We start from the raw sequence: 23,624 nt of genomic DNA, 5'->3' as shown, positions 1-23,624 counted from the left end.
TTAAGATACAGCCCCAGCATTTCCTGATGTGAAAATGGAAAACCACAGGAAAATCGAAGCAAGCAACATATCGAGTGTCATTATAAACTATCTTCAGGGCCACGGACCTACTACGCTGGCGTAGCAGGGGGAGACGTGATACTCCCACATGGCGCGTCTCAGGTGGTGGATATGGGAGTTCTTGTAGGCGGACTTGAGGGAAATAAAATAGGCCTACCTCTCGCGGACCAAACACATAACCCCCTGTGGGTGGGGGGTGCAGACAAAGAATACACCCGCGGTATCCCCTGCCTGTCGTAAGAGGCGATTAAAAGGGGCGACCAAAGGATGATTAAATTAGAACCACGAGACTACTTGTAATTAGTACCATCACGCAGGGAACACCATAGGTCGCTTTTACTTGCACGTAGTACCACTATGTTAGGTACGCAATAGGTTTGTGATTAGTAGCGACAGTCTGTGCCTCAGGATGCGTTTTACAGTACCTGCGATTAGTAGCACTACACTATATGAGCAACACCATGGGATAAGCGAAACCATGGTTCTGCCTTGCCTATGCTTAGCACCCACTATGCGAGGAATACCACGGGATAGTGCGGGTCCCTGCGGTTAGTCCACTTATGTGAGGAACGCCATACCTTTGCGTTGCCTGTAAATAGCGCCGCAATGTGCGAAAGACCATAGGTCTGTATTGTATGAATGTTCAGTCCGTCAGCGATTCCGCTGGTGGGATCCTCAACAGCTCTGCCACCAGCAGTCATAGATAGCCTAGGCATCACTGAAGAGGCGTACTAGGGAAATGAGGAGTGATGTAGTTTCCCGTTGCTTTCCTCACCGAGCCAGAGTTGCTATTACATATCAGTCTGCCAAGCCCACTGAAATGCATACACCAACCGACCCTATGAGCAACATTTTCACACCATTCATAGCAGGGACTGGCTGCATAACGATTGGCATTACTGGCATCGCTCATACCTCAGTCAAGGATAAAGGATAAAACAGAGACAGATCTATGAAAGTAACAAACTTGCTCTAGCCTATACCAGAAGACATAGTGCACTGTAAACACTAGTTTCTGCCAGGAAAGGCATACTGTAGGTCTGTGTTACATGTGCGAATTTCATTACCTGTGAGTAATACCATAATGTGTGGAATACCGCGAGTCTACGCTACTTTTCATTAGTAACGCAACATGACAAATAGCATGGTTCTATTTTCCTAGCGATAAGTACCATTATGTGGGGCCGATCACCTGGATTTTGGACCCGTTTCGACTACAAGCATAATCGATTCAGTATTGTGCTTTAGAAGCAGTCCCTTGGTCAGTAATACTATTGTTTAACGCTAGTTTCTGGGAATGTGGGGCATTGCGGGTCGGATCCACTGATTGTTTTAAATTCATATCCATCCATTCATTCTTCGTCCTCACATTTTCGAATTCTGATCCGGTGGAGGATTATGGATTTTTAAATTGTCATCACATTTCGTCTCATTTCGTACCATTAAGGGCCGATGGCCTCAATGTTAGGCCCCTTTAAACAACAATCATCATATCTTCAGTGCTGCATGACAGTAGGATTCGAACCCACTATCTCCCGAATACAAGCTCACTGCTGCGCTCCTCTAACATCATGGTCAGCTCGCTCGGTGGCTCGTATAATTGTCTGGTGTGACAATGTTAAATCATCGAAAAGTATCTTCAGGTGTTAGATCCGCCACCTCGCAAATTCAAGTTTACAGCTACATGAACAGTGTTGTGTAGTCAGTGTGACTTTTATCGTAAGTAGAGCAAGGCCTGTTTACAGGACCCTGACCGTGTTAACTGGAGTGACAAAGCAAGACCTGAGAGCACTATTTACTAACAGCAGGATGAGCCTGTCAAAATATCTGCCCAGCATGTGTTCTGCACATGAGATGGCTTGAAACTGATAGGCTTGCGGTACTTAGGCTGATCGTGGTTGTTTTTTACTTTGTAGAAGTTCGTAGAAAATAATAATTGCGTCGGTGTGAACTTACATGACACCATTGTCTTTTTGGAATAAGATATCTTTGACGAGAATATATACGCACTTGGAAACGACACGTTATACCGCTAGTTCGAGTTGGCAATTTTTTTTTGATGTTGAAGTATAATCTCTAAAGACCTCCTAAAAATGCCGCATAAATTGGCTCCGAAATACACCATGTGTTTAATATCCCGTCAACTGCACCACACAGCCGGTCTACTATGAGCAATGTGACCTGTCTTTTATATAACAGTAGTGTTACCTGAACGGAGTGTTAAGTACATTAGGGGACCATACTTTAGTAAATTTACGAAATACTTTAGTCCAGCCCGCCTGGTGGCCATGGTCGTTAAGGTGGTTAGCCGGTTCGAGACCCGTTAGTCGAAAAACGTTTCACCTTCAGAATGGTATGCCTGTACAATTTCTAATCAGTAGATTACGTGCCAAAAGCCTGCATTCAATTCCAAACCTCTCCGTAGTGCTCATATGGAGTGAGGGTATATAATGCGGTTGTAGGCGATTCATCTGTCGGATGGAGATCTTAAGCCTTGAGCAGACCCCTTGGTGCTATTCGACGGGAATAGGCTATGTGCCGTCACCGAGTTTTACCCTCTTCCTTCCCACTGTAATATATCACGTCATTAATTTAATGTCATGAACTGCTCTGATGAGGTTGACGTCAGGAAGGGCATCTGGCCATAAAAACCCGCCAAGACAGATTAATCTCACCTCCTACCCGACGCCGTAGAGAAACGGGACAAGGGTTGAACAAACAACAACAACAACAACAACAGAATACTTCAGCAAAACAGTTATAATGAATTGACGAGTTAAAGATCCCGAAAATCATCTTGATGTCTGGAAGTATAAATGAGAATATTAAGATAGCGATTTTATCGATAGGGGCAGGTCGGAACAAATTTGTATCATTTTCTTGGTAATTACCTTAATTTTCACTAAAATTAGACGGTGTACGATCATGCTGAAATTAATGTGGCCTAATAGTGCTATAATGTACGACAAATAATAATAATAATAATAATAATAATAATAATAATCAACACAAACAAGACTAAAGAGATGAGGATTAAATCGGATGCCATGACCAGCTTGACAGTAAATGGAAAGGAAATTGAGGGAGTTGAGTCCTTCCTCTACCTTGGAAGTATAGTCACAACGGATGGGGAAGCAGAGAAAGATATTCGAAGCCGTATCCGGAAGGCAAATGGTGCGTTTGTCCAGCTCTACCCCGTGTGGAAGAATAGAAACATCTCCAGGAAGACTAAGCTTCACCTCTTCAAAAGTAATGTAAAGTCGATTCTTCTATACAGCTGTGAAACATGGAAAGTTACAAAACAGATCAATAACCAGCTGTAGGTGTTCATTAATAGATGTCTGCGTCGCATAACAAATGTGAGGTGGCCGGGCATAATCTCAAATGAAAATCTTTGGACCATAACCAATCAGCAGCCGATTGAGATCGAGATCAAGGAGAGGAAATGGCGCTGGATTGGAAGCCGGATGGAGCTGTTGAGAGGGCGGCGCTGGACAGGAACCCTCAAGGAAAAGGAAAAGGAAATTGCAGAGGTTGACTAGACCTGGAGTGAAGATAAGAAAATGGCCAGGAACCGTACTGTGTGGAGAAATTTCGCCCTAGTCCTATGCTCCAGAGGAAACAACAGCAAATAAGTCAGGTTAATAATAATAATAATAATAATAATAATAGAAGAAGAAGAAGAGGATTATGATCCTTCTGTGGTTCGGCTGGCTGTGTAGAGCATGGAGCGCTGGCCTTCTGTGCCCAACTTGGTGATTCGATCCTGGATCAGTCCCTGGAACTTCACAGGATGTTGGCAAGTACAGGGTCTCTAATATAAACTAAGACCGAACGTACGGTGCCAAGGACCGACGACTAAGACGCTGACCACTCAGCCATGGAGCCGGACGCAAAATTAATCAAAACTCGGTAATAAATTACCCGATTTTTTTTTACCAACCAACATAAGTCCAAATTGACACAGGCAGACAGCTAAAATGAAAACATTTCCTCCTCGGGGTTTAAGTTGCTTTACGTCGCACCGACGCAGATAGGTCTTATGGCGACGATGGGATAAAAGGGCTAGGAACGAGAAAGGAAGTGGATGTGGCCTTAATTAAGGTACAGTCCCACCATTTACCTGGTGTGAAAACCCTCTGTGGGTGGGGTACGCAGATGAAGAATACATCCACGGTATCCCCTGCATGTCGTAAGAGGCGACTAAAAAGGGGCCCAAGGGTCTCTCAACTTGGGAGTGTGGATTGGCGAGCACGGGGCCCTTAGCTGAGTCTTGGCATTGCTTCCACTTACTTATGCCAGGCTCCTCACTTTCGTCTATCATGTCCAACCTCCCTTGGTCAACTCTTGTTCTTTTCCGACCCCGACGGTATTAGAGCATTCGAGGCCTAGGGAGTATTTCATTTTCACGTCCTTCGTGGCCCTTGCCTTTCTTCGTCCGTTACTTCATTTTTCGAAGTGACGGATCCCTTGTTTCTTCTTATTTTCTCTCTCTCTCTCTCTCTCTCTCTCTCTCTCTCTACCCCCTGTGGCCCTGTGGGTGGGGGACGCAGACGAAAAATACACCCACGGTATCCCCTGCCTGTCGTGAGAGGGATGATTGTCTTAGAACCATGAAACTACTTTTGATTAGTACCATCACGCGTGGAACACCACGGGTCGCCTTTACTTGCGAGTAGTACCACTATATTAGGTACGAAATAGGTTTGTGATTAGTAGCGGCAGATAGTGGTTCCCCTGTGGGCTTCCAGTACCCGTCCCATGTGAGCAGCACCGCGGGTCTGGGCGTTGTCTGTGAGTTGTACCACTATATGAGCGACACCGCGGGTCTGCGTTGCCTTTGATTAGTACCCACTATGTGAGGAACACCACGGGAATACCGGCGCCCGTGATTAGTTCACCACCGAGCTCGATAGCTGCAGTCGCTTAAGTGCGGCCAATATGCAGTATTCGGGAGATAGTGGGTTCGAGCCCCACTGTCGGCAGCCCTGAAAATGGTTTTCCGTACTTTCCCATTTTCACACCAGGCAAATGCCGGGACTGTACCTTAAATAAGGCCACGGCCGCTTCCTTCCCACTTTTAGCCCTTTCCTGTCCCATCGTCGCCATAAGACATAACTGTGTCGGTAAGGTAAGGCAACTTGCAAAAAAAAAGAAAAAAAAGATTAGTACACCTAGGTGAGGAACCCCATCGGTTTGCGTTGTCTATGAGTGGCGCCATTGTGTGAGAGACACCATAGGTCTTCGTTACCTGTACGACGTACAATACTTGTGATTAGTACCATTATGTGTGGAACACCGTGAGTCTTCGCTACTTTTGATTAGTACCCCAACATAACAAATACTATGGTTCTACTTTACTAGCGATAAGTACCATTCCGAGGGGCCTTTGACCTGGATTTTGGACCCCTTTAGCCATCAAGTATCCTCGATTCAGGATTGTGCCTTATAAGTGGTCCCTTGGTCGGTAATACTATTATCTATGATAGTTTTTTTGGGTCGGATCCACTGATTGTTTTGGGTTCATGTCCAACCATTCATTCTTCATGACATTTTTTAAATTTTGGTCAGTGTTTGATATTGAAATTTTTGTTTGTCATTTCATTTCGTATCATTAGGGGCCGATGACCTCGATGTTAGGCCCCTTTAAACAACAAGCATCATAACCATCATCATCATCACCTGGTGCGAAATGGGAAGCCACGGAAATCCATCTTCAGGGCTGCCGATAGTGGGGTTCAAACCCACTATCTTCCGAATGCAAGCTGTGCGCCCCTAACCGCACGACCAACTCGCTCGGTTGGTCATGGTTTGTGAGATCATCTAAGATTATTATTATTATTATTATTATTATTATTATTATTATTATTATTATTATTATTATTATTATTACGTCGAAGAAGCGTAGGAGTGATCGCATACGCGGCGCTGCGCGCATTCTTGGCTCGCATAGCCCGCGCCTTCTTCTAACGTAATTGATAGCAGAAGTCTCAACTCATGACGCCAATATAAATTCTAACGTCATGCCGTGAACGTGTTCAGTGCAAAGCAAACAACCGGACGTAGGGCTTATTAATTTGCTGGCCCATAATTTATTTCACCTTGCTATAATAAGGCAACAAGCTATGTTTCTGCGCGGCGTGTATATTAATGACTAATTTATTAATCATCTCCGAATAACACAGACATCTGTATAATTCATAGATAAAAAAACTTTAAGTATAATCAGTCAACAAATTAACATACAATTTACGGTTGCTTTCAGGCACTCGTTACTATGTATCCAAGAATAACTACAAGATTGTCATTCATTACAGTTGCTGATTCTGTTCAGGTGAGAGGCTTACGGCGTCGTGGCCTAAGGAATACGTGTGATAACATGCGTTGTCGACTGTTTTTTTTACAGAGACGAATTCTGTTAGTCGTTCTCATTTTATTTCTAAGATGCCTGGTTCGATTCCGGTTGGAGCCAGATATATTTGAGAGTGTTTAAATGCGACAGTGGCTCTGCGTCTTCTACTTCAGCACGTCAAATAACTCCTTCTAAGCTCAATTCGGACACCATGACATCTATAGTAATAATAACTCTGGAAAAAAGAAGTAAAGATGAATATATCGGAACATAGATAACATAACAGAAATAATACGGAAGATGCGATTGATATTTTTTGGTCATTTATACAGAATGGATGACAACAAGTTAACCAAACAGATCTTCAAATATTTTTGGAACAAGCTGGATCCTTGAAGTCAAGAATGATTTGGAAAGAAACAATATAAGAGAAGAAGAAGAAAGCGGAGAAGAAGCAACAGAGATAAATATTTTTAGAAAGAAAGTGTTAAAAATGGAAGGATTCCAAGGTCAGAAGGGAAAGAAAACACGCTCAAAATGGTCCGAGGGGAGGAAAATGAGATATGGTGAGAAGATGGAGTATTGGAGGAAGAAGGAACAGCAACAAAGGATGAAGCATTGAAATTGGCACGTGTTCCCTAGAAGACCCTAACAGAATAATAATAATAATAATAATAATAATAATAATAATAATAATAATAATAATAATAATAATAATTCGTTTACGGTTTCACGTCGCACCAATTCAGGTAGGTTTTATTGGTGACGATAGCATAGGAGAGGGCTAGGATTAGTAAGGAAGCGACCGTGACCTTAGTTAAGGTGCAGCCAGAGCATTTGCCTGGTGAGAAACAATGGAAAATCATCTTCACGTGTACCGATAATGGGGTTTTGAGTTCATCCTCTCTGGAGTGCAAGCTAACAGTTACATGGTTCAAACTGCGCAGCCAACTCGCTTGGTGGATTTGGACTCTCGGCTCTACCAAAATTTTAGAGCTTGTTCGAATGTACGGAATTGATTCCAAACCTCACACAGTAAAAAAAAGAAACCTCTTTATCCAGCTTATCCCAGGTATTTCTGGAGTCACTGTAGCCACCCCGGCTCATTTTGATTCTTGCCATTCCTGACGTCACTTGCTTTTTCAGGTGAAAATGCCAACCTGGAGTTGAACGGGATTTGAACCTCAGCCTTTTACGCGGAAAGCCTGCAGTTAAGCTACTGCGCTAATGACGCTCCCCTAGTTCTCACTCGGTGGAATAATGATAATGTTGTTGTTGTTGTTGTTGTTTTTCGTCTCGCTAACCACCGCAAGATGCCGGGATTATGTTCCGCAGCAGTTCCTTAACATGCTCTTCAATTTCTCGACGCAAGGGTGACATATTTAAGCACCTTTAAATATCACCGTGCACAGCTGAGATCGAACCGACCGACTTTGGTTTAGAAAGACAATATGTTCTACCGTCTTAACAGTAGAAGGTTAAGCTGTAATTGTCATCATCTTGGTTCCCGACACACTTTTTCACCCATTATCGCAACTTAGCCTCCATCAAGTAATGCCGTTTAAGGCTAACAATCTCGTTCTTCAGTCCAAGAAAACAGCATTCATCACCAACATTATGTCAAATGTGTTGGTTATGCCACGGCAACATTCAAAAACGACGTCCTTGAATTCAGTGCTGTTCTTTCGCTTTTCGAATTCATAAACAAGATTGTCTATGCTTAGAGTATGTAGCAAATTCGTCTCAGTAGTTAACAAAGTCTGTTACAGCGTAATTATTCATTAAGTCACTGCTGGAGGGTATAAATAACACTTACTCGACCTTACTTCAATGATAATTGAGACCCAAGGCGCTTCCTCCCAGCGGCAAACAGGTAGGTAGGCAGGTAGGTAATCAAGAAATAATATGGTTCTGTGTCCAGGCTGCGGGTCAAGGCGAAGGGATATTAATCTTCCGGACACTCCGCCCACCTCCCAGCGGGGTATTGGCGAGATTAAAGGTGCTAGGTGTGTGGGTAAAAGAATATGATCTATGCAGAAACTTTCACACCCTTACGACTTATGAATTTAATAGTTGGTTCCGTATTGACATTAACAAATTCAAAACTTAATTCTTAAAAAAAAAAAGAATGTAGTTTAAAGGTTTCACCTATTCAGTGCTTAGTATGTACTTTCAATAATTAAATAGTCATGCCTGAACTAGAACATGTTTCGGCTTTTTTCTGCCCATCTTCAGTTAGATTCAAATACATTATTTCATTACATGGCAGTGACGCGTTAAAACAGGACGTACACATTAAATCTTTTCTTGTGTCTTTATTTTAACTTGTACAGAGAAGCGACCGTGGCAATGAAGATACAGCCCCAGCATTTGATTGGTGTGAAAATGGTAAACCGTGGAAAACCATCTCCAAGGTTGTCGACAGTGCGGTTCGAACTCACTATCTCCCGAATGCAAGATGATACCTACGTGACCCAAATCGTGCGGCCACTTGCTCGGTCGATTAATGATTATTCTTTATGATGATTCAAGTTTGTCGCTGCAGTAACATGGCAATGCACGGCCCTTACTGCCCGTTCAACAGTTGTGACCATCAAAGATCTGCATTTTGTATGTCTTCCACAGCCACCAGTAGGATCGACTGCACAAGCAACCAAATAATGTTCTTAATAAAGCCCGGATTTTTATGCAGTAACAGGTTAGATTGCAAACTAATTTGGTTAGTAAGAAGTGTCACCCACCCGCTCTTCCATAATGTAGCAAGAGTAACATAAATTATAGGGGTTCTGATGGGCCGTACCCCTAAGTTATATGCAAACCCCATAGCACAATCGTTGTGAAGGTAGACTACACTTGCTACTCGCTTCAGTAAGTTTGCATTCTAACCTATTAATGCATAAAAGTCCGGGCTCTAGTTCTTACATTCTGTAAGCTGTGGAGGACTTGCTAGAGACTCCGCTCAATAAAGGACATCCTTTCAAATGTTTCAGGTGTTCATGTGAGTCGTTCTCGAAGAATGTCATGGTGGTAATTCTAGTCCGCAAATTTTTCTTTATCTTGTATGTGTTAATCTATTCCCATGTCCTTTATTTGCAGCTTGAAATTTGGAACCATTATGAACAGATAAGTCACTTGTTCAGCTTGCTGGGCTATTGTATGTAACTCATAGGTTTTGAATGCCTTGGTTGGGTGTACACTTCTCTCAGTATTAAGGTGTAGTATTCAGAGTACGCTGAACTCTTCTTCTCTTGTTGCAAATGTCAAAAGACAGTGCTCATACGCAATCCATAAATGTATGACCGGGCGTTGTCGTAGTCCACGTTGTCCTTATTTGCATACAGCTTTCAAAGAATAGCCTTGGAAATCTGTACTAAATTTTAAGTATGCTTTTTGCCTGTCAATGAAGCTCAAGGGAACAATACGAGAGGTGAAAGAGTTAATGACTGTCTAAAGAGTAGCTTCTTTCTAGGTTAATGCTTCATATGTGGGAAAACATCTTAGTTGTTGTGAAGCTTACAGAAAAAATGGGTGAGGCAAATTCAACAGATATTGTCAACTCAGCTGAAAGGAATTTCTTTTAACGTCGAAGAATGAACGACTCTTTGTTTGGAAATCATAATTCCATAGATAACATAGGAATAGATTGGGATGGTTAGGTTACATTACAAGGGGAGGTCACTCACTGTATGGCCTTGCGCTGCGCTCAATTAGATTTACTGTGCTTTCCCTACTTTAGTCTCCCTGTAGAACCCCACAGTAAGGGATAAACGCTGTGAGAGAACTAATCGGGTGCATAAGCGTTAGAGTGTTAGTCACACTGATAAATATTTTTTTTAAATTAGATATCTCGCGCCGTTGTTGGTATTTTATCAGTTGCTGAAGTTAGCCAATCAGGTCGCTTCGCGGGAGAATTCATATGGGCTTTCCGAGGCGATGTTGCTAAATCTACACGGCACTTAAGAGTAGAGCCCGAATTATATCCACAGCCTGTTTCCAGTCATTCGACCGGGTCAGGAATCGAATGGAATGGAATGAATTAAGCCCCATCTAGTGGCGAGGATAGGAATTGTGCCGGCTGCCGAAGCCTGTCGCACTCCTCTGGGGCAATGATTAATTAATGACAGATGAAATGAAATGATAGTGGAGAGTATTGCTGGAATGAAAGATGACAGGGAAAACCGGAGTACCGGGAGAAAAACCTGTCCCGCCTCCGCTTTGTCCAGCACAAATCTCACATGGAGTGACCGGGATTTGAACCACGGAGCCCAGCGGTGAGAGGCCGGCGCGCTTCCGCCTGAGCCACGGAGGCTCCCAGAGCCTGGATTATATTTAATATAAAAATGAGAAATATGTAGCTAAGACTGAAAAAATATGCAGTTAAATATGTAATAAATAAAAAACATGCAGTTAAATATCTAAGCTTTATTTGATGTATTCTTATACACCGAAAAGGAAAACCGAATAAAGTTAAAATGCAGATATTATTCAACCTCTAAATTTCATTTGTAGGTGCAGTTAATAACTAAATGTTTTACCAAAATTGTTTGCGGTCATCGAATGCCTTCTATCTGTTAGGATACTCTTATGTATAGAAAAATACCTTTCAACTTCACATAAAGTCACTGGCACGTATTTCAAATTGCCCGGCAAAGAAATATTTAATTGTAGACTTGCTGAAGCAAGGAAGGTCCTTATTTTTTTTTTTTTTGCTAGGGGCTTTACGTCGCACCGACACAGATAGGTCTTATGGCGACGATGGGATAGGAAAGGCCTAGGAGTTGGAAGGAAGCGGCCGTGGCCTTAATTAAGGTACAGCCCCAGCATTTGCCTGGTGTGAAAATGGGAAACCACGGAAAACCATCTTCAGGGCTGCCGATAGTGGGATTCGAACCTACTATCTCCCGGATGCAAGCTCACAGCCGCGCGCCTCTACGGAAGGTCCTTATTAAGAGAGAAGGAAATTTATCTCGTGAAACACAGATTTGCTTATTAGAAATTTTTTTTCTGAAGGCTTTTGTATGGAATGTAGCTATTTATGTAAGTGAACCATGGGCAACAACCGAAGAAGAAAGAACGAAATAAATAAAGAAAGAAAGAAAGAAAGAAAGAAAGAAAGAAAGAAAGAAAGAAAGAAAGAGAAATATCGCTTTTGACACGTGACATTAAACCGAGGACTGGCGAAGGGTTCAAGAAAGGAGAGAAGAACAATGTGACAAAGTTTGTGCAAGGGAAGATTGATACACACAGCTCGAGACATCCCCAACACTTGAACCGTCAGCAATGGCTAAGGGTGCGATTCTTTCACAGAATACCTCACTTTAAATTATTAAATTATTTTTAGATGTTAAAGACTTTTAAAGCCTTTTAAAGTATTTTCAAGTGTTTAATTAAAAACCTTTCATTGATGTTTAATTAGTGAAAAATAATTGTTTTTCTTTCAAATGAGCAATATCCTTCAAAATATTTGAAATATGTAACATTTATCAAAATATTTATTAAGCATCGAAATATGTAAATCTATGTAACCTTAAACCCTCTGGAGAGATATTTGTTTCCTTCAGCAATGATGAACAAACCCGCGGTGCTTTAAAATACAGCAGGCAATATTGAATCAACATTCATCAAAGGAATGAATGCTAAAAACAATCAAAAATAAAAATAACATGGGACAGGTAAGCAGGCCATCGGTTTTTACAGACATACCTCACAGACAGGATACTTGAAGGATATCAGTTCAGGCGAGCAAATTATACACTGACTGACAGAGCAAATGCAACACCAAGGAGGAGTGGTTCGAAAGGGATGAAAGTTGGGGAAAAAACAGAGTCGGCACGGAAGAATAATTGATGTTTATTTCAAACCGATATGCAGGTTACACAATGCGCACGGCATCGACTCAGTAGGATGTAGGACAACCGCGAGCGGCGATGCACGCAGAAACACGTCGAGGTACAGAGTCAATAAGAGTGCGGATGGTGTCCTGAGGGATGGTTCTCCATTCTCTGTCAACCATTTGCCACAGTTGGTCGTCCGTACGAGGCTGGGGCAGAGTTTGCAAACGGCGTCCAATGAGATCCCACACGTGTTCGATTGGTGAGAGATCCGGAGAGTACGCTGGCCACGGAAGCATCTGTACACCTCGTAGAGCCTGTTGGGAGATGCGAGCAGTGTGTGGGCGGGCATTATCCTGCTGAAACAGAGCATTGGGCAGCCCCTGAAGGTACGGGAGTGCCACCGGCCGCAGCACATCCTGCACGTAGCGGTGGGCATTTAACGTGCCTTGAATACGCACTAGAGGTGACGTGGAATCATACGCAATAGCGCCCCAAACCATGATGCCGCGTTGTCTAGCGGTAGGGCGCTCCACAGTTACTGCCGGATTTGACCTTTCTCCAGGCCGACGCCACACTCGTCTGCGGTGACTATCACTGACAGAACAGAAGCGTGACTCATCGGAGAACACGACGTTCCGCCATTCCCTCATCCAAGTCGCTCTAGCCCGGCACCATGAGAGGCGTGCACGTCTATGCTGTGGAGTCAATGGTAGTCTTCTGAGCGGACGCCGGGAGTGCAGGCCTTCTTCAACCAATCGACGGGAAATTGTTCTGGTCGATATTGGAACAGCCAGGGTGTCTTGCACATGCTGAAGAATGGCGGTTGACGTGGCGTGCGGGGCTGCCACCGCTTGGCGGCGGATGCGCCGATCCTTGCGTGCTGACGTCACTCGGGCTGCGCCTGGACCCCTCGCACGTGCCACATGTCCCTGCGCCAACCATCTTCGCCACAGGCGCTGCACCGTGGACACATCCCTATGGGTATCGGCTGCGATTTGACGAAGCGACCAACCTGCCCTTCTCAGCCCGATCACCATACCCCTCGTAAAGTCGTCTGTCTGCTGGAAATGCCTCCGTTGACGGCGGCCTGGCATTCTTAGCTATACACGTGTCCTGTGGCACACGACAACACGTTCTACAATGACTGTCGGCTGAGAAATCACGGTACGAAGTGGGTCATTCGCCAACGCCGTGTCCCATTTATCGTTCGCTACGTGCGCAGCACAGCGGCGCATTTCACATCATGAGCATACCTCAGTGACGTCAGTCTACCCTGCAATTGGCATAAAGTTCTGACCACTCCTTCTTGGTGTTGCATTTGCTCTGTCAGTCAGTGTATCTCTAACTGTAAATTTTCTCTTGAGTTTTTTCATAATTTCAGACATGTGTATCTTAACCATATAAATTAATTTTTTGCCTGATAATGCTCCTGAGTTTAGCCCTATTTGCATTTGGTTCTTTCATATAAGCTTTTCCATGCCTCATCCTTCAGCTGATTCCCAGTCTTTTCACGTTAATGGGTTCATAGTAAAGACCAAATACAGGTTCCAGTCCTATGAGAATGGGATGGCGATAATCGTGTTTGATTGATTGATTGATTGATTGATTGATTGATTGATTGATTGATTGATTGATTGATCGATCGATCGTCGATGCTGTGTGTTAAAGAGGCAAGACTAAATATTTATCGTCCACTGATGGGTCAAGAGGCCACGTTCTTATCATTTGAATAAGGAATGATGACGGAGATATATAATGTTGGAGAAACAGAAACTGTGAGTTTCTTTCAGGACTGGGCCTCGAAATCTTTCAGTTTCCCTTCTGACCCAAAATTGGCAGGTTCGATCCTGGTTCAGTATTTTTAGGTGCTCAAATACGACAGCCTCGTGGCACGTAAAAGAACTCCTGCGGGACTAAATTGCGGTCCTAGACATCTCCAAAAACCGTAAAAGTAGTTAGCGCGACATAAAACCATTATTATTATTATTATTAATATTATTATTATTATTATTATTATTATTATTATTATTATTTTCAATTTGCCGGGCCACATTTTATTTACGAAGTATGCAACTACTGTACTTTACTCTGGTGATTGCTTCACGTTTAAATGATGGATAATAATAATAATAATAATAATAATAATAATAATAATAATAATAATAATAATAATAATAATAATAATAATAATATATGGTCTTAACTACCGCGTTGCAAATCTTTTGAAGTGGTGACATCTAGGTGGCCTGCCCATCAAGTTTGACATTTCGATTGTGCTGCTATCTAGCAACGAAAGCGGAATTCTGCTGGAACGGATACGGTGGCTGAGTTAATTTAATTCTGTCAGGTGATACATTGTGCCATCAGAGGTGTGTAACATATTAACAACAATGTCATGGAGTGGCAAGATTTTTGACCGTCCTTCAAGAACCGATTATCTCAGCCGGGATCTAACCCGCGAACTTGGGTTCGTCAGTCGGACACTACCACTGATCCACTAAGGCAGCTGTTTATTATCTCCGCCAGGTGGAGGAGGATGAACGTGACAGAGAATTGAGGTGTGTCGAGCAGAGGTGACAAGAGAAGAGCTGTCTGTTTACCTGCCTCCAACAATGGTCTATTCAGAAGATTCCGGCGAGAATAATCTCGTTACTACGCCTTACGCCATTGAAATGAAATGTGTCACTGCAAAGCAATAGGTAGGCTAACTATGTTTTGAAAGAAGTAAGCAAGTGTCCAGATTTAAATGGGTTTACCCGTCTTTGTCCCAGTTGCAACTCTATATTGGAATGCCACATCTCACACGACATTTTACCAACAAACAGTTCGCTGTAACCATTGAATAATCATTTAAGAAAGGAGATTTTGAGAGTCAACAAAGGCGCTTTATGATGCTGATCCTCCTTTCTAGCCCTTTCTTATTCCACCGTCGCCATAAGACCTGTCCGTGTCGGTGCGACGTAAAACGAAGTGAAGCTGACCTACAGAAAATGCAGCAACAATAAATACATAGTTCGAACCCCACTGTCGGAAGCCCTGAAGATGGTTTTCCGTGGTTTCCCATTTTCACACCAGGCAAATGCCCGGGCTGTACCTTAATTAAGACCACGGGCGCTTCCTTCCCAGTCCTAGCCCTTTCCTGCCCCATCGTCGCCATAAGACGTACCTGTGTTGGTGCGACTTAAAGCCAATAACAAAATAATAATAATAATAATAATAATAATAATAATAATAATAATAATAAATACATACGTTTATCTGCAATGCAAATGATTAACGATTATTGACAAGAACGAGACACACAGTAACTGAGTTATGGTATTTCTTCGAACATTATTTAACCGTGTTGCAGTTATTATTATTATTATTATTATTATTATTATTTTTATTATTAGACTATTATTTACTACGAGCCCTGCTAGGAATCACAATTCAGTTTCAATTCATCCCTCCTTGTTTCCTATTCCGTTCTTTTTAGTACTCCATTGCACTATGCTTTATTCCTCTTTCCTCAGACCACTTTGGACCGGGATTCCTTTTCATTTTTCCTTGGAATCGTTCCATTCTTAAAACCCATTTTTTAAAATCGCTCTTTCCATAGTTTCCTATTCTCTCATATTATTTATTTCTAAATCTTTGTTGTCCTCTTATATCCAGCTTGTTGTTGACTTATTCCCTGAAAACTGTTGCACTTAATTTTCGCGTGTACGTATTGGAATCAGGAGCACTATAGATACATCTAGAACACTTTTCCACATTAATATATATCACTGATCATATTCACACCAGTGATAACATTATATAGTCATTTTTGCCATGTGGGAGGTTCCAGATATCTGGACCCTCATGATCATGGACAATGTACTGTATATGTAGACACAAATGCTCCGAACGGAGTTCGGATAAATTAAGTTCTACTGAATTTATAATTTTTTAAAAAATTCCTTCTTTGGCATAGTCTTTCTCTGTTGCCCTCCACAATGTGAGATTTCCTTGATTTTAGAGAATAACACGAACATTTATTTACTATTTTTCAATCATTTTCTCTTTTAACACTCTGCTTTTTTCCTTCTTCCGTGGGAAACTAAATTTTCTGGACTTGGGGAACAATACCAGCATTTTATTTGCTATTATTCAAAATACTCTCCTTGGCTCATTTTTTCTCTTTCTTTCCTTCTTCCTTTCTTTCTTTCTTTCTTTCTTTCCTCCAGTCCTAATGTTTATATTTCTAGTTCCGTTGTTTTACATAGTCTCGCCCGTGTTTCCCCAAATCTTCATCCGATTTATTTTAGGCATTAAAAGTGTTTTGTTTCAGTGTAAGATAGTCAGTAAGTGTTGATCTTCAGCCTTGGAAGCTGATCCTTGTAGGAAGCTTTTTCCTCATTTTGGTTTGTCTACTTCTCGGCTCTTACTAATCTCCTCCTGATTGCATGGCGCATCTTGTATCAGCTGAAGTGCTCGTTGAGTGACACTTGACCCTTGTTCCAGTAGATTGATGGGAAGCTGTAACAAGCAAACAGCGCAAGGCAATTCATTCTGGAGCTACCGAGGAGATGGGGTGCAGTTCAGTTAGGGGTTTCTGTTGTTTAAAGGGCATAGGTGCATTGGGTGGTTCATTAGTACCGAGCGAGTTAGCTAAGCAATACAAGTCTTATAGCTGTGAGCTTGCATTCGGGAAACATGGGGTTCGAACCCCACTTTCGCCAACGTTGAAGGTGGATTTCTGTAGTCTCCTATTTATAGACAAAGCAAAATATTGGGGCTGCACTTGAGCCACTGTGTTCTCATTCCAGCTTGGCCGATGACGTGTATGAAAGATTAATGAGATGACGTTTACTATAGGCATAGTAATACAAATTTCTTCTTCTTCTTTATCTGTTTACTCTCCAGGGTCGGTTTTTCCCTCGGACTCAGCGAGGGATCCCACCTCTACCGCCTCAAGGGCAGTGTCCTGGAGATTCAGACTTTGAGTCGGGGGATACAACTGGGGAGAATGACCAGTAACTCGCCCAGGCGGCCTCACCTGCTAAGCTGAACAGGGGCTTAGTGGAGGGATGGGAAGATTGGATGGGAACAGGCAAGGAAGAGGGAAGGAAGCGGCCGTGGCCTTAAGTTAGGTACCATCCCAGCATTTGCCTGGAGGAGAAGTGGGGAAACCACGGACAACCACTTCCAGGATGGCTGAGGTGAGAATCGAACCCACCTCTACTCAGTTGACCTCCCGAGGTTGAGTGGACCCCGTTCCAGCCCTCGTACCACTTTTCAAATTTCGTGGCAGAGCCGGGAATCGAACCCGGACCTCCGGGGATGACAGCTAATCACGCTAACCACTACACCACAGAGGCGGACTGTTAAGAACGTACGGACGTTCAACAACTTGGGTTATTAACTTTTAGCTGCCTCTGTGGATCAGTGGTAGAGTGTCGGCCTCCGGATCCCAAGATAGCGGGTTCAAACCCGGCAGAGGTAGTCGGATTTTTGAAGGGCGGAAAAAAGTCCATTCGACACTCCATGTCGTACGATGTCGGCATGTAAAAGATCTCTGGTGGTACATTTGGTGTTCACCCGACAAAATTCATTAAATCTCAGCCATAGACGCCCAAGAGAGTTTCGGTTTACTTGGTCTGCCATCTAGTGGGCCTAGAGTAAAACGAAACGTTGAAATTGACGAGGAGACAGCCAGATGGCGTCAAATTGAAATGTCTGCACACGGTAGCTGAGGCCATACGATTATTATTATTAACTTCAATATCAAATCTTATTTCAATATCATACCTCAAGAAATGAAATACTACCTAGCCTTTTGCCGACATCGTGTATTACTTGCCCTGCCTGCTGTATCAGGTTAATATTGAAATAGGATAGGCAAAAGTGTTCTTAAAAAATGAGAAATTTTTCTTATTTTGTTTCTACTTTGCCGCTGTTCCAACACACTGGAAGGGTCGCGAGTGTGATCTGTGTCACACACCAGGACTTGGTTCAGTTTTACAGATGGATGACCTTCCTTACATCAACGCTATGTGGGGGATGTTTACGACTAGTGCGTGTTTATTATTATTATTATTATTATTATTATTATTATTATTATTATTATTATTATTATTATTATTATTATTATTATTATTATTATTAATTCTCCCGGGAATGTAGTAGCCCTGTTTTACCTAAAAGAATGTTAGGGCTATAGTTTATGACAATGCAATATTAAATGTTGTTAATTCAGTACCTAGTAGAACAAAACACTGCAAAGGAGCAGATAAAAGCTGAAGTGCAACCCCTTTTCACAAATGCATCAGAAACTGGTGGGGAACGGTTTACATTGTAGTAACTCAGGTGTCATAACAGATTGTTCCTTTCGATAGCGTGTAGTGGGCAATATAGAATAAAATCAATCAATCAATCAGTCAATCAAGATCTGCATATAGGGCAGTCGCCCAGGTGGCAGATTCCCTATCTGTTGTTTTCCTAGCCTTTTCCTAAATGATTGCAAAGACATTGGAAATTTATTGAACATCTCCCTTGGTAAGTTATTCCACTCCCTAACTCCCCTTCCTATAAACGAATATTTGCCCCAGTTTGTCCTCTTGAATTCCAACTTTATCTTAATGTTGTGATCTTTCCTACTTTTAAAGACACCACCCAAACTTATTCGTATACTCATGTCCTCCCACGCCATCTCTCCACTGACAGCTCGGAACATACCACTTAGTTGAGCAGCTCGTCTCCTTTCTCCCAAGTCTTCCCATTCCAAACTTTGCAACATTTTTGTAATACTACTCTTTTGTCGGAAATCGCCCAGAACAAATCGAGCTGCTTTTCTTTGGATTTTTTCCAGTTCCTGAATCAAGTAATCCTGGTGAGGGTCCCATACACTGGAACCCTACTCTAGTTGGGGTCTCACCAGAGACAAAACTGCTGTTTGTTCTGATTGGCACTTACAAAAGTATCCCTCTCGCGATGGTATTTTAAACTGTTGAAAATAACTTCTAAATTTACCATGTCCAGTAATAAACTGTGTAAGTATGAAAGTTAGTTCGAAGAATTTTGAAGTTAAACGTTGATGAACGGTTGGAAAGAACAACGCCAGCGTGTCGTCCCTCCATAGCTTCTTCACATGAGATACGGCACTTCGTGGAGAAGCTGAAATCTGTATCCCATAGAGCTGAGTATCTGTAGTGTTTAGAAGTGTGGCTTGTTGTGTGTAGACAGATATGTGTGTATGAAGACGACGACAAATGGGTGAACCGAGCGAGTTGGGGGGCGGTTAGGGGCGTGCAGCTGTGAGCTTGCATTCAGGAGATAATTGGTTCGAACCCCCACTGTCGGCGGCTGTCGGTTTTCCGTGGTTTCCCATTTTCACACCAGGCAAATGCTGGTGCTGTACCTTAACCAAGGCCACGGCCACTTCCTTCCCACTCCTAGCCCTTTCCTCTCCCATAATCGCCGTAAGACCTATCTGCGTCGGTGCGACGCAAAATCAATTGTAGCCGTGCGCGTAGAGGCGCGCGGCTGTGAGCTTGCATCCGGGAGATAGGGGGTTCGAATCCCACTGTCGGCAGCCCTGAAGATGGTTTTCCGTGGCTTCCCATTTTCACACCAGGCATATGCTGGGGCTGTACCTTAATTAAGGCCACGGCCGCTTCCTTCCAACTCCTAGGCCTATCATATTCCATCGTCGCCATAAGACCTATCTGTATCGGTGAGACGTAAAGCCCCTAGCAAAAAAATCAATTGTAAAAACAAAACAACAAAACAAAGAACAGATGGGGGGGGGGGGGGGGGCATGAAACGAAACCTGCGACTTGAATTTCATCAGTGCGACACGGGATCGCTGCAGCTTGCAAAATAATATTGCATATTCTGGGTAGAATATTCGAACATACAACTCGTGGATTGGATTCAGCGTTAGGTAGTCGAATCCTGCAGCCCTATTTTATGTTGAGTGCCTCAAGTCTCTGCTCACAGAAGTTGTTGTTTGAGTCATCAGTCCATAGACTGGTTTGATGCAGCTCTCCATGCCACCCTATCCTGTGCTAACCTTTTCATTTCTACGTAACTATTGCATCCTACATCTGCTCTAATCTGTTTGTCATATTCATACCTTGGTCTACCCCTACCGTTCTTGCCACCTACACTTCCTTCAAAAACCAACTGAACAAGTCCTGGGTGTCTTAAGATGTGTCCTATCATTCTATCTCTTCTTCTCTTCAAATTTAGCCAAATCGATCTCCTCTCACCAATTCGATTCAGTATCTCTTCATTCGTGATTCGATCTATCCATCTCACCTTCAGCATTCTTCTGTAACACCACATTTCAAAAGCTTCTATTCTCTTTCTTTCTGAGCTAGTTATCGTCCATGTTTCACTTCCATACAATGCCACGCTCCACACAAAGGTCTTCAAAAACATCTTTCTAATTCCGATATCAATGTTTGAAGTGAGCAAATTTCTTTTCATAAGAAAGCTCTTCCTTGCTTGTGCTAGTCTGCATTTTATGTCCTCCTTACTTCTGCCATCGTTGGTTATTTTACTACCCAAGTAACAATATTCATCTACTTCCTTTAAGACTTCGTTTCCTAATCTAATATTTCCTACATCACCTGCCTTCGTTCGACTGCACTCCATTACTTTTGTTTTGGACTTATTTATTTTCATCTTATACTCCTTACCGCTGTTAAATTGCATGTAATATTTTATAAATATACACACTTGACGACATAGTCGAAAGGTAGCATCATCCAGTCCGCGATTCTTGTTGACAGTGATGAAAACTGTTCTGTTTTTTTTTTTAATTCTAGATGAGGAAATTTCACGGCACATATCGAAAATATTGTGGCATACTGTGTATATTAATTGGGAATCCCTGCACTACATAATTCGTAGTTGATTGCGTGGTGTTTATTTCCAGCGTGTTATGAGGCTTTCCCTCTAGGTATTGTTCGGTTGCACCATTGGGCAATTAATCAAGCATTGCTACGGTCATTGACTCTTATTGCAGGCAGTTACTACTTCCAGGTGTAAACACGACAGACCACCCGCAATTTGAAACTGGAGATACGTGCCGTGCGTGTCTCGAACGCAAATAAATCGTTTAGGACCGATGGTTTCTATACTTACGACTAGGGATCACTTCTAGAATTAAATACTCATCTTTTTGCAAAAAGAGCACACACTACCTTAATGACTGCTCCTTTAAGGAGGTACACTACTCTAATACGGCGAGTTCGCCGTGCGGTTTTGGTCTCATAGCTGTGAGTTTGCACTCGCGTGATGATAGATTACAATCCCACCATCGGCAGCCTTGGAGATGGTTTTCCGTGGTTTCTCATTTTCACACCAGGAAAATGCTGGGGATGTACCTCAAATAAGGCCACGACCGCTACCTTCTCAATCCTAAACCTTTTCCATCCTTGCGACGCCAAAAAACTTCGGTGTCTTAATGCGACGTTAAACCACTATCAAAATAATATGGGGGTAGGGGTAGCGTGCCTGCCTCTTACCCGGAGCCCCGGGTTCGATTCCCGGCCAGGTCAGGGATTTTTACCTGAGCTGAGGGCTGGTTCGAGGTCAACTCAGCCTACGTGATTAGAATTGAGGAGCTATCTGACGGTGAGATAGCGGCCCCGGTCTAAAAAGCCAAGAATAACGGCCGAGAGGAATTGTCGTGCTGACCACACGACACCTCGTAATCTGCAGGCCTTCGGGCTGAGCAGCGGTCTCTTGGTAGGCCAAGGCCCTTCGAGGGCTGTAGTGTCATGGGGTTTGGTTTGGTTTTATAGTCATGCATAATCAGATTAGTGTAGACTTATCTTCTTATATTCCCTGACTAGAGCGTATTTTCTTTGCAGATGAAATGGAGGAATCTGACTCAGGGCAGGTAGCCAGGAAGTTGAAGTGGATTTCACTTCGCCTGTTATGATGTGCTTAGTTGAACATCGATCAGTTTTGCGTGACATCTATTTAGCCAAACAGGAGAACAGGACTCTGTTGTAGAGTAGAAAAGGCTAAGGGATGATGATCTCAAGGTGGAAGCTGAAGAACCTAACATGGCCTTTGGGCGGTGTTATTCCTTGATTTTAAGTTTAACTGCTGACTTCATATGTGTCGTTTGATGGAGAGTGTTCTGCCTAATGCTACCCCAAGACATTCGTACTTTGTATATTTACTATGGACTAGGTGAACGTGTTCGTTTAGATATTGAGAAACGAGTAAATGAGACATGCAACTTCAGTAATCTTAATTCTGAATCATAAGTTAATTTTAATCCGGTACCTTATTTCTCTGTAAATCTCTAGAATTCAAAATGCTCTCTGTGTAATAGTTCTAATTTCATTGCCTCCAAATTTTGCACTAATTTTCACTCATAATTTTCACAATTTTTAGTATCCATTTCCCGGTCTAGAGAGCCAAGAATAACGGCCGAGAGGATTCGTCGTGCTGACCACATGACACATCATAATCTGCAGGCCTTCGGATTGAGCAGCGGTCGCTTGGTAGGACATGGCCCTTCGGAGCTTTTTTTTTTTTTTTTTTTTTTGCTAGTTGCTTTACGTCGCACCGACACAGATAGGTCTTACGGCGACGATGGAACAGGAAAGGGCTAGGAGTGGGAAGGAAGCGACCGTGGCCTTAATTAAGGTACAGCCCCAGAATTTGCCTGGTGTGAAAATGGGAAACCATGGAAAACCATTTTCAGGGCTGCCGACAGTGGGGTTCGAACCTACTATCTCCCGAATACTGGTTACTGGCCGCACTTGAACGACTGCAGCCATTGAGCTCGGTCCCTTCGGAGCTGTTGCGCCATGGGGTTTGGTTTATAGTATCCATTTAACCAATATTTGACGACTTTCAGAAATACTCTATGCTAAAGTATGGGAGTAATCCAATTTTCTGATGTAATAACAAGGGCTGTCTAGCGGCAAAAGCGTGATCCGTTCATCAAGAAGTCGAAAACTTGAGAAACGAAATTGAAATACGGCCTATGCTAAGTACTTCTTTATATGGTGCAAAAATAAGTCCATATAGAAAAAGTATTCGATTCCAAGCCAATACGCAGGGATTTTTTTTTAAATTAATATAATCAATTTCCTGCGATTTGAATTCCTTGTAAAACGGCTGGACCTATGCTATTGCGGCAGTCCAACGTATCTTAAATTTAATGATTGGTGACGGGACATTATTATTATTATTATTATTATTATTATTATTATTATTATTATTATTATTATTATTATTATTATTATTGTTACTGTTATTATTGGTGGTGGTGATGTGATTAACTCAGTGTCTTAGTTACTGGATTTCCACCTGGGGAACCAAGGTTCAATTCCTGGTTGATCCCGGATTGGGATTATCGCTTGAAAAATCACATGACATCA

General features: G+C 42.6%; 1 protein-coding gene across 9 annotated transcripts in view; it reads left to right on the top strand.

Annotated features, from left to right (window-relative positions):
* Positions 1-23,624, top strand: part of by (blistery) — a 1,249,231-nt gene that overhangs the window by 813,761 nt on the left and 411,846 nt on the right. The gene's annotated exons all lie outside the window — the stretch shown is intronic.

Source organism: Anabrus simplex, chromosome 4 (genome assembly GCF_040414725.1).
Source record: "Anabrus simplex isolate iqAnaSimp1 chromosome 4, ASM4041472v1, whole genome shotgun sequence".
Taxonomy (NCBI): Eukaryota; Metazoa; Arthropoda; class Insecta; order Orthoptera; family Tettigoniidae; genus Anabrus; species Anabrus simplex.
The sequence above is the reverse complement of the archived record's forward strand: the minus strand, read 5'-3'. Positions and strand labels throughout refer to the sequence as shown.